General features: G+C 37.6%; 1 pseudogene; it reads left to right on the top strand.

The window, feature by feature from the left end:
• The first annotated feature begins 10,391 nt into the window (after positions 1-10,391).
• Positions 10,392-10,483, top strand: LOC117284241 (annotated as a pseudogene).
• The last annotated feature ends 1,512 nt before the right edge of the window (positions 10,484-11,995 follow it).

Genomic DNA, 11,995 nt, shown 5'->3' with positions numbered 1-11,995 from the left:
GTTTTTTTTTTTTTTTTTTTTGGCTACAATAATAGAGTCAAGAAAGCCTAAGAAATTCAGGCCTTTGAAAGAAAAATTTTCTGATCCGTGGCTTTAGAGAGCCATTAATAAGTTCCTATAAAGGACCCAGAGGCATGCTATCAAGGATAGGTGAAGAAGCTCATTGAGGTCATGAAGATCACAAGATCTTTCTATTTCTCTACACTGTCATTCTTGACTTATTGCTTCATAATTCCAACTGATTACTGGGCCTCTAAGCATTGTGTTCATATTCTAAGAAAGAAGGTAATAGGCTAAAGACCATGGACAAAATTTTTCATATCAACCATTTCTAGTTACCAAGAAAGCAAAGATCTCCCCAGTGCTTTCTCAGCATACTACCCTTCCATCTCATTGGCCAGAACCATGTTATATGGTTACCTTGAGATTCTCCAGAATACAGAGGAAAGGGAGAAGAGGTGGAGAACTGTACTATGTGAGCCAATGTGGAGTGTGTGCCAAATGAGGCCAGTGTCCTCCCCTGGACTACCCCACTGGTCTCCCTGCTTGCCCAGCTGCCTTCGTAGGTACTAAATGCACTGAAACCAGGCTGGTCTTTCTCAAACACAAACCACATTATATGATCACTTTGCTCAAATCTTCCAATGGATCCCACTAAGAATAAAAGCCAAAGCCTCACTGAATCTGACCCCTTACTTTTTCCCAGTCTCCTTCCTACTTTTTCCTTTCTGATCCACTCTCAGTCAGCCACACCAGCCTCCTGGATGTACTTTAAACACAAAGAAGCAAACCTGCCTTGTCAGCTGTGCTAGGTATATCCTGCTCCTGGGTCTTCATATGTTTTCCTCCCTTACTTTATTCTCATCCTTCATCATATGTCGCCTCCTCACAGAGGTTTCCCTGCCATCACTGTCCCCTCCTTATCTGCTCTATTTTTGTTTATAGCCATTTTCAGTACCTAACATTTTAACTGATTCCTCCTTGCTTTTTTGTATATGGAATGGGGGATCAGGACTCTCTGCTTCACAGCTCCACTTCCAGACCCTACAAGTGGATCTTGGTACAGAGTAGGACCAGTATTTCCTGAATGAGTGAGTTGATTCTCATCTCACTAAACAAAACTAGTTTTATTTCAAAACTCATTCTTCCTGATTTTCACAAGCAAACACTCTGTTCTGTGAGTTTGTAGACTTATCCCATTCCCCTTTGTCTCTGGGTAATACTGAAAATGTCAGTCAATCTTTCAGAGCCTCAGTTCCATCACCTAAAAAATGGGCATGTTGGAGGAAGTTGCTCTCTAAGGCAGGGCTGGCCCTCCACACTTCTGTGTTCTTGGGGAATGTCAGCTAACGATGCCCCCCAGACACACACATTCCTACCCAGAGATGGGGCAGGAAGCTTCTTGCTGTTCTATACACTCTTCCTTGTATCTTATAGCTTGGCTTTCCTCAGTACTCTTTTACTCTTTTGAGCCCTGTCTGTGCAACAAAGACTTATTAAATGGCATAGGAGCAAGGTAATGAATTCTTGCTCTTTCAAACAGCCTTTTATTCACTTTTCAATATAAACAGCCAGAGCCATGATAGACAGTAAGCACTGGGCATGTTCACATCTGCTTTCATGACTGAGCTTTTGTTGCATTGTCCCATGTTATTTGGCAGTCTCTCCATTTCTCGTGTCCTATGTGCTATCCGTACCTGAAGTTGCCAAACCTTCCTCTATACATGTGGCCATGCTAGGCTTCTGAGAAAGGGCAAAGAAGGGAAAATAAGCAGCCCCTGAAATATGCAAGTCAGTGCTGTGAGGCCTCTGCGGGTAACCAGGGGAGGGAAATCTCTTTGGCTGTGTCTCACTGTCACTGCATGGTGCACCCTACTGAGTCCAGCAGAGTGTAAGCACCCTGAACCCTGCAGGAACACCAGGGTTCAAGCTGTGAAGAGAGAGAGAGAACTGCCCAGTTCGGGGAGTTAGGGCCTCTTCCTCTAGGTCATTTTGTGTAACCCTCCTGAAAAATGATGCCATCATGAGTGGCCACTTCAAACTGACTCAAATAAAAAAGACAAGTGGAGGGGCCAAGGATTTAGCTCAGTGGTTCCGCACACTGCCGCGCAAGCTCAAGGACCCAAGTTCAATACCTGGTACACCGCCCCCCCACAAAAAAAGACAAGTGGAAAATTCCCATATCTCTGCCTCATATTACTGATGATTGATGGATGAATTAGGGAAAGCAGTTCCTCCCCCAGTCACCAGCAACTGGCCAGAGCACTCACTTTTGCCACTGTGTATTTGTCATGATGTAATGTGTCATCTAATGATTTTATAGCATCACAATAAATGGAGCCAGAGATCAACAGTCTATAATGTCTGCTGTCATCACATGTTTATGACTCAGTTCACTTTAGACATTACAAAGTACAAATATTCATAATATGCCCTACTTAAAACATACACCCATCGAGTCACTATTTTAATTATATCTATTCTTCATTTATTTAGTATTTACTGATCACTGTCATCAATAATTTCTGAGACCTACAATGAGAGTTAATGTATCCTAGACTCTATAGAGTTTACGATTACAAAAAGTATATTCACTTAGAATAAAAGTAGGTTATACTCTCAGCTACACAAGTCATAGATTGCCACCCAAGAACAATATATTTTCCTGGATTTAAGTCAGTCTTGCAATAAATCTTTTTCTAGATCAAAAGTTAATAGCCAGCATTTAATACCACCTAGCAATTAACCATTACTCTATGAACATTCAGAACTTCTTTGGGCAATAGAAATGATTCCCAGTAATTAAAGTTACTAAATAAAAATCACCAGAGATTCAGGCTAATTGTAAAGGATTTAAATTTCTAAAATGTAAATAAGAAAGACCACATTTGTTTTATGTGTTTTATTGTTTGTAAATATATAGCCTATCTCTATATCTACAAAGAATCTAGAATTACCTGATAATCTTGCAATTTCTGAGAAAAAGGAAGGCACCCTCAAAGTCCACGGATGTGACTGAAGACAGGCGCAAGGACAGAGGCGTCGATATGGGAAACATCTCTGCCTAATCCAACTTTGTGTTTCAGAAAATGTCTGTCAAGGTAAATAAATGTTAGCAATGCAAAAGCCCTGAGAAAGAAATGTAATGAAAAGTCCTCTTCAGGAGGTACATCATCCTAGTTATGGGAAGTGGCCCAGAATTTGGAATATACCAAATAGAGCCAATGGTCTTCAGCTACTGGGTTGGGTTGGGTTTGGAACCATGAATTTTTCCAAACCCAGAGCTTCTATTTCTAGATAAGTTCGAAGAACCAGCTGTACTTTTTAATTCTGGTAGTAGGTAGAGGAAGACACGCACTTTAGTGTATCTTTCATTAAACTCAAAACAGGTAATCTCTCTTTGATATCCTGGCCAACAAGTTCAGGACATTTGGAGCAGAAAATTCAAATAACTCAAATGTGAAGTAAATCAAGCTTGTTTTGTTAGTTTCTGCAATGTGTTCTCAAAACCCATCCCTTCAACTACTGAAAACAAGCCACCCACCTCCTGCATAAATCCCTCTCAATACAACAACCCTCTCCTACACAGAGCTTCAGGCCCCACAAGCTTCTTTTTTACTTTCACTACGAATCAAAACTCATAAACAGGTCTCTCCCACCCTACTTCATAATCCTTTCCTCATTTTTCACAACTGTCAGAAGGAGCAGAGGCTAGTGTGCTGAGGCAGCCCCACAGGTATATGGATAAAAGATGTCAGCATCTTCATTTCAACTACAACATCCCTTTTCAGAGCATAAACTTCTCACCACACTGAAACATTCATTATGCCATTCAGAAGTAGAGGTCTAGTGTGACAATTTGCTGTAAAGCGCCTCTGTGATTATAAAGAGAAAATCAGTAACTTATTCTGCTAGGATTGTTCATCAGACTGACAGACATGCTCAGTGTGGAGCAGAGAGTTTGCACCTGGTCAGGAAACTGCAAGATGGGACAACAGTTCCTCTGTTGCTAATAATTATGCCTTGGGTTTAATCACCAACTTCATGCCTGACAAAATGGAAGCCGAAGACTGGGGAAATGATGAAGCAATAGGTATTTAAATCACGGAACATTTTTCGTTCAATTAGTATGGTGATGAGGCGCTCTGTTTGTTACGGATTCTAGCTGATGCCGACAGTATTTTAAATTAAGGTTCGTTGGAATGACGGCAGCAGAGTTTGAGAAGTGACATGCTACAATGAATGTGTCAGTTCTCTATGAGCTGGAGATAGACTTTTGATGGCCTGAATCATAGCTCAGAAAGCTGAGATTGAAAAAGAAAAAGTAATTTGTTTCCTAACCCATGTTCATAATAGTTTCTCTTCCTTTTAGCAAAAAATGAGAAGAGGAGTTAAGAAAAGACTGACAGCCTGGAGGAAGGAAATGGATGGCTGTAGTCTGTAAATTTGATTTGCATATCATTAATCAATTTAGGCAGCTGGACAGTCTGGGCTTCTTAGGATACTGTGTCAACTTAGCTCACTTTGCACTAGTCTAATTGCTCCACTGTACCAAGCACACACCAGGAAGTGATAGTGTCACCACTTGGGCTTTGAGACTGGCAGCTAGATTTCTTTTTTCAACAAAATTTTTAATGACACTCAATCACATCTCTCCCTGGGAGGCTCCTTCTTGATGTTGTACATTCAGTTAAGATGACCAGTGAAATTATCTTCCAACTTTTCCCTTCTCTTCTTTCCACAATTTGCAAAGTCCCACTCATTCCAAGAATCACTAATCTTCATTAATTGCATAAATGGTATGTGAAATTTCTTCAAGCAAGTCTTCTATATTGATGCCCACCCTGTCATGAATCTTAAGATTGGAATAGGCTTCTCCCAGCAACTCAGAAAAGCACTCAAGAGACAGGTCTTATGGAGATACCCATGTTTATTGCCACAAAGAGGAAACTGAAAAGAAGTTTGATTGAACAGTTGGGAGCTCAGCTATTTAGTTTATCATCTGAAAGCAGAAGAGAAATGAAAGAAGACAAGAATAACTCTTGCTGGAAAAAGGGATAAAAGGACCAACTGCAGTCATCTCTTAACTAGTCATCAGATGATGTATGCTGTGGAATTTTCTGAGACAAACTTTTAAGTTCAAGCTGTGTTTTTCCTTGCTAGTGTCATAGAGGCACCCTCTCCTATATGTATATAGATTGCTGTGTGCTCTATGAATATCAAAGACTCATTTTAGTATTAAGCCAAATACTAGGTTTTGTGTATCATACATGCTTTTCTTGTTCCTGTAGCAGTGCATGGGATATGCCGAGAGCTGGCTTTCAGAAGAACAAAGTTCAACCACAATAGTTAAAATTGGATTATATTCAAGATTACATATGACTGGAAGCTGAGAATGAGGCATTTGAGTTCTTTTTGAAAAATCTACTTGACAACAATCTCCAGCCAACCAATGCATGTATCAAAACAAAAGAACTCTGTGATAGAGAAGCTGTATGTTAAAAATATAAGTGAGCAACAAATCTATTTAAATTTGGAGCTCAAACTTCAAATCCTGAAGTAACAGTGTTACTCTATGAATATATCATAATATATAAATGTTAAAAATCTAACCATGTGATTTTGAGCATACATCTCTGAGCTTCAATTTTCTCATGTGTAAAAGTGAAAAGATGTATTACTAAAGTTCCTTCTAGTTTTAGCATTGCATAATTTCATCCTTTCTAAAAGTTAACATGTTTTGAGCTAATGATGGGCCTAATGTTATACAGTACTACAAATATGCCATGCAGGCATTCTTTCATTTGCTTCTGCCGACAGTCTTCAGAGACAGGTATACTTATTCACCCCGTTTAGAGCTGAGGTCACTGAGCCCTAGAGAGATGGAGTCGACACCTGATCGGCAGGCTCACCAGATCGATCCCAGCAAGACTGCCATGTGCCTCACAGTAACTGGCCATTAGATATGTTTTTCCCTCTTCCTTCTTTCTTGTTTTATTAATACTGTTATTGCTCTTGTGAAAATTCTATTTGCTTTTTAATTTAAATATCGATTATTATATAAATGCATGAACAATAAAACAAAAATAATCCACATCTTCACCACCAAGAAAGATTGGCTAATAATAGATGAAAAGTATTATAAATATCTTTCTGAATACATATACTCCTAACTAGAGCTAGAAAGACATACAGACAGAAGACACAAAAAATGTGTAATTATTTCTAGAAATAAAATATGTGGAATTATATTTTATTTGATTCTAATAATAAAAAGAGAAACTACTAGTCTTTACATTAGTCTTTTGCAGGCTTATTTTCTAAGAAAATCCCTACTTGTTAAGAAAATAACATTATGAAAAAAATTGAGAGACTGGAGTCTCACTTGTATATACTTTATATTTCAATTTCAAACAGTTTTCTGAACAGTATTCAGACAGATGGGGAAAGTAACACTTATTTCCACCTTCTGATTTTCACTCATTATATTACTTTTTTCCTTTTACTTTACCAAGGTTTTAAATATTTATACTCAATGCAATACTCAATGCGATTCTCAGACTTGAGAATTACTCTATAACTCTAGCATTTGTAGTTTGGGCTCTAAGTTTAAGTGAATTTATTGCTTACTTGCCTGTTTTATCAGACAGTTTCTGTATTTCTGAGTACTTTTTTTTGATTCATGTCTTGGCTGGCTGGAGTTTACCTTCAAGTAGATTTTTCAAGAAGGACTCATAAATGCTGGATTCTTTAAATTTTTTGTGTGCTTAGAAATATTTCTCTGATGCATTTATATATGTACAAACACTTGACGGGATTTATTATTTTGGGGTCATAAATTTTTCTCTCAGAATTTTGTAAACATTGCTATGTGGCCTCCAGATATTGCGATTGTGAGAAATCTGAGGCCAGCACCATTTTTTCCCTTGGCAGTAATATAATGTATTTTTCAGGCTTGGTACCTAAAGAATTCTTCCTTTATCACTGTGATAATATAATATGTCTCGCTGTTGGACAGTCTTCATCAGTTTGTCCTGGGGAAACAAAGAGGAGGTAGTGGATTATTTTATTCTTCAGATCCAGTTATTTGAAGCGGGGTGTGAGAATGCTTCCATGATGTTTTGGAGTTAAATTTTTTCCCCACATTTTCTCCTTAATTTTCTAATGAGAAAACTACTTAGTCTAAAACTACAACATTGTTCAATGTTGTTTCCCTAGTGCTTAGCAGTGTTTAGCATTCACAGACATGCCATAAACATCTAGTGAAAAAGAACATATGATAAATGGTGTAGGAAGGGTAAAGGAGAAGCCAAGAAGAGGAACAGGTTCTGGGAGCGCAGGTGAAAAGTTCCACATAAACTTTACTCTTTTGCCCCGTTTTGTCTGAAACAGCAATCCTTTAAACGGTCTTACCCAATTTTAATCCACTCAATAATCTCCCATACTACTTTCAGAGTTATCTTCCTAAACAAATATCCGATCTGGTTACTCTGCTTTTAAATTCACAACTTAATATATTCCCCAACCTCACCCCCAAATTCTCCCATGTCACCTCCAATCATGCTTAAGCGTAGATAACACACCCTCTCCCCAGAAGGTATGGGCTATTTTCAGGGCACCAGGCCTCTGTATTTGCTGCTGCCTCTTCCCAGATTGCAGTCTGAATACATGCAAACATTCTTGCAGATTCATCTTACATCTCACATTCTCAAACTTCTGACTCTCCCAAGCAGTACTACATGCTCCTGTACTCCCATAATATTTTCTGCACTACTCAATTATTATATATATATATATATTATGTATACATATATATATTATGTATATATATTATTTATATATATTATGTATATATAATGCATTTCTTTCAAATTTAAGGTCATTTTTGTATTTCTCTCAAGCCAACTATCACCCAGAGCACCCAGCACAGTTCCTGACATGCGCTAAGCCCTCCATAAATGCTGACTGAACACAGAAGCACATTTTATCACTCACATTTCCAACTTGCTGGAGGAAGAGACTACAAATTTTAATGCATATCTTCTCCATACTGTAGAAGGAATAGAATGTTTAAGTTTTTAATAATTTTTCTTTTTAAAAAAATCCCAATCCCAAGGCCATTCCCTACAGCAAATGTCTAACATGCCATTTATGAAGCTGGAGCAAATGGATTATAGCCCTTTGATTTCCTGGCCTAAATTCCACCATATGGTTCAGGCTTACTGTTTCTCTCATTTGTTCTCTTGACAACTCCAGTGGGAAGCAGCATTGTGCCTTTGGGCTCACATAACTTTCCAGCTTTGTCTGCAAGGCTCTGTCTGCTTGATACAGTGCACAGCAGTGACTTTAAGGAACTTCAGGGCTTTCATATCCTCCTCCACTTTTTCCTTTGCTAGTAAAGGTGTATTTGGTTGATTAGATCATAAAACTCAAAGACTGCATTATACTTAGAATTCAATAATGGAGTACATGACATAGCAGGCCATTGTACTGCCTGTTTCAAAAGGGATTCCACCGCCTTTGTGTTTAATAGATCACTGCTCTGTTACATCACCATCATCATGTAGGTACACTTAAGCAGCACCAAAGAAATGATTAGTGACATGAAATCAGAAACTCCTGTCCTGATAGGCGCTCAGGATGAGAGAAGATTCCTATCAGAGAAAACAAGCTAACATTCAGGACAATCACACTGAACACTGCAGGGAGAGGCCAAGAGAATTTCTGGTTCCTGAGTGTAACTCTTCCTGCTCCATTTTACCCTACAGAAGAGATTAGATGTAGGCTACAGAGTGTAACTGCTCAATATTATGAGTAGGATCTTTTCAAAAAGCTTTTCTGTAGTATCATCTGAGCCTATGTGAGGCTCCAGCGCAAGAAGTGTAAATAAAACAGGACAAGGATTCACTGAATCAGATAATGAATAAGGAAATTATCAGAGGAACAATTTTAATGAACATATAAGGTTTGTTTTCCATAGAAAGAGAGAGAAAATGATATTTAAATAACATTATTGTTAACCATTCTCTCCCAAGGCAATAAGCTCAATTTCTCAGGCACCTGTGGTAGCCATTCACAATATTTTCATATTGTTCCTAACATCATTACTTATCCTGCTAATACTAAATTTTTTGACAACATAAACCAGAATTTGCTCTGAATTAGCTCCACAGATAATGGAATGGCCACTAAAACTATCAAGTCACTGGCCATTCAATCCAAAAGAAATATTAGCAAAAAGGGAATATTAGCTTAAAAGAACTATTACCTTAACATATGAGTTAACTTACTTAAAGTACAAGCATGATAGCTTTAAACTGATGGTTTGAAACCATCCAAGATGTGAGATATTACTATGAGGAAAAAGTATAGGCTTTAGAAAAAGACTTGAATATTGTTATGATTTAGAGCTAGAAGTCTCATTGTGAGCACCCACAAGTTAAAAGAGGAAAGGTTTATTTCAGCTCACAGTTTCTAAAGGTTTTAGTTCACAGTTGGCTGGTTTGAAAGCAGAGTAGCATGGCAGAAGGACACTGTAGAGGAGAAATATCCACAGTAGAACAGGCAGCAGAAGCAGTAGCATAAGCAGTGACAAAGCAAGTTTATCTCACCCAGGGCACAAGTGTTTTTGAATGGTGCCCCCATACCCAAAGGGGGCCTTCCCATTATCCACCAGAAGTATGCTAATTCCAATCAGTGGAACTAATCTAGTACCACACACCCTTAATCCAAGTATTCCATGCCCTACATCCAGCCAGCTCTGAAAAGTCCCACCTATAAGCACATGAGGCTTTCAGGGGACATCTAGGTACAAGCTATAACAATATACATGAGGGGAAATGTAGATATAACAATATACATGAGGGAAAATCAAGATAAATAGAAAGTATAAAATACAATGGTTGGAAAAATTCCAAATATATAATTAATCAAAAATGAAATGGGTTCTAAAGTGATATAAATGGGACACACGTGTAAATATCAAATAGTTTCTCTAGTGTGAGAAACTGAAAGTGTAAATAAGGAATAAAAGGTATAATAGTTAATGTAAAATAGGAAGAAAAGGGGACAAAAAGGAAGGGGAAATAGGAGGGCTAGGGGAAAGGAAAGAAGGGAATGGAATTAATATGAGAAAATGAAAAATAATAGAAACAAAGTCTTTGTAGATAGGGAGGGAGAGGTTGAAGGGAGGTCAGAGGAATGGGGAAAACATCAGAACCAAGACTGATTATGTAAAGGTGCAAATTTCCAACACTGAATTCCATTATATTGTATGTATTAAATGTACCAATAAAATTAATTTTTTAAATGGGTTCTATTTCCAACTAAGAATAAGTGTCCAGATTTACCTTTCAACCTGAAAAAACTAAAAACCTTGACAAAATACAGTCTTGCTTTGGCAGCACATATATTAAAATGGGAACAATTCACAGAAGATTAGCATGGCCTCTGGGTACACAGTCATGAAGTGTTCAATACTTTTCATCGTTGAGTCTGTCAATATTCAGTTTACATTTGACACGATTGTTGCTCGTTGATATTACTACTTCAGCCATAGTAACCTAGTTGTTGCTACCAGTTGGTTTTATCCATACACCAATATCTGGATTGCTGGAGAATTATAAACAATATTGCTCCTCATTTCTGAAGAACTGAGTATTGGGCCAAATAAGCTGCAAACTCCCCCACCAAATTAGTGGAGGTGATGAGCTCCTAGAATAGAGGCAAAGACAAATAGTTAGTTATACCCAGAGGACATCTCTGGAAAGTAGAAATCGACTAAAGAGGTCTCCATATGAGCAACAAAGCTGCCTAATTTAACCATTCCACAAGCCTCAGCATAGTAAACAAACAAAAAATAGAAACATGAGAAAACAAAACATCAAAATGCCTCCAAAAACTTCCAAATCCCCCAAAGCCAATACAAGGGGCATTGTGCAAGAAGAAATAAAAAAGCCACACATATTAAATGTAAGAAAGGATAACAGTAGAGATTGAAAATAAAACAGATCAATAAGGTGTTTGGAGAACTCAAAGAAGATATAATTAAAGATAATGATCCTAATGAAAGAAATAATTGGTGAATCTAGAGAATAAAAAATAGAGAAGCTAAACAGATGCAAATCATTTACATTTTAAGTTTGTAAATCATGTGGTATGCAAATTAGTTTAATAATTTTTTTTTTTAGAAAATGTCTTAAATGCCCAGCACAGAAAAGAATTAGAATCCATAGAAAGTTCCAAATAGAAATCCAGGAGATTAAATATTCTACTAAAAGTATGGGCAACAAAAGCAATCAATATGAGGCAAAGAGTCAAGTTTACAAGACAGGGCTGTGGTTGACCATCAATTAATGAGAAACCATAAAAACAAGAGAACACAAAAAATTAATTCAACAGCTGCTAGATGATACAAATGAAACTAATCTAAGATTAATTAGAGTTAATGAAACATCAGTAGATATGACAAAGGGCATAAAAAAACCTTGTTTCTAAAAGCAATAGCAGAGCCGGGCTTGGTGGCGCACTCCTATAATCCCAGCACTTGGGAGGCTGAGGCAGGAGGATCACTGTGAGTTCAAGACCAGCCTGGGCTATACAGTGAGTTCTAGGTCAGTCTCAACTACATAGTGAGACCCTGTCTCAAATAACCAAAAAATAAAAAATAAATAAAAGCAATAGCAGAAAATTCTCCAAACATGGAAAAAGAATTTAGCATACAGATAAGCAAGGCATATAGAACCCCAAATATATATGATCAGAAAAGAATCACCCAAGACCTGCCATACTTAAGATCCCAGAAATCCAACAGAAGAATCGAATTTTAAAAGCTGTTAAAGAAAGAAGAGCAATGACTCACTTATAAAGGAAAACCCATCAGAATTACAGTAGACTTCTCAAAACAAACCTTAAAGTCACAGAGAGTGTGGGGTAAAGTTTATCAAGCCCTAAAAGAAAACAGCTTCCAACCCAGACTGATAATCCTACAAAACCA

This window comes from Fukomys damarensis, unplaced genomic scaffold (assembly GCF_012274545.1).
Source record: "Fukomys damarensis isolate Sample0158 unplaced genomic scaffold, DMR_v1.0_HiC HiC_scaffold_4, whole genome shotgun sequence".
Classification (NCBI taxonomy): Eukaryota; Metazoa; Chordata; class Mammalia; order Rodentia; family Bathyergidae; genus Fukomys; species Fukomys damarensis.
The sequence above is the reverse complement of the archived record's forward strand: the minus strand, read 5'-3'. Positions and strand labels throughout refer to the sequence as shown.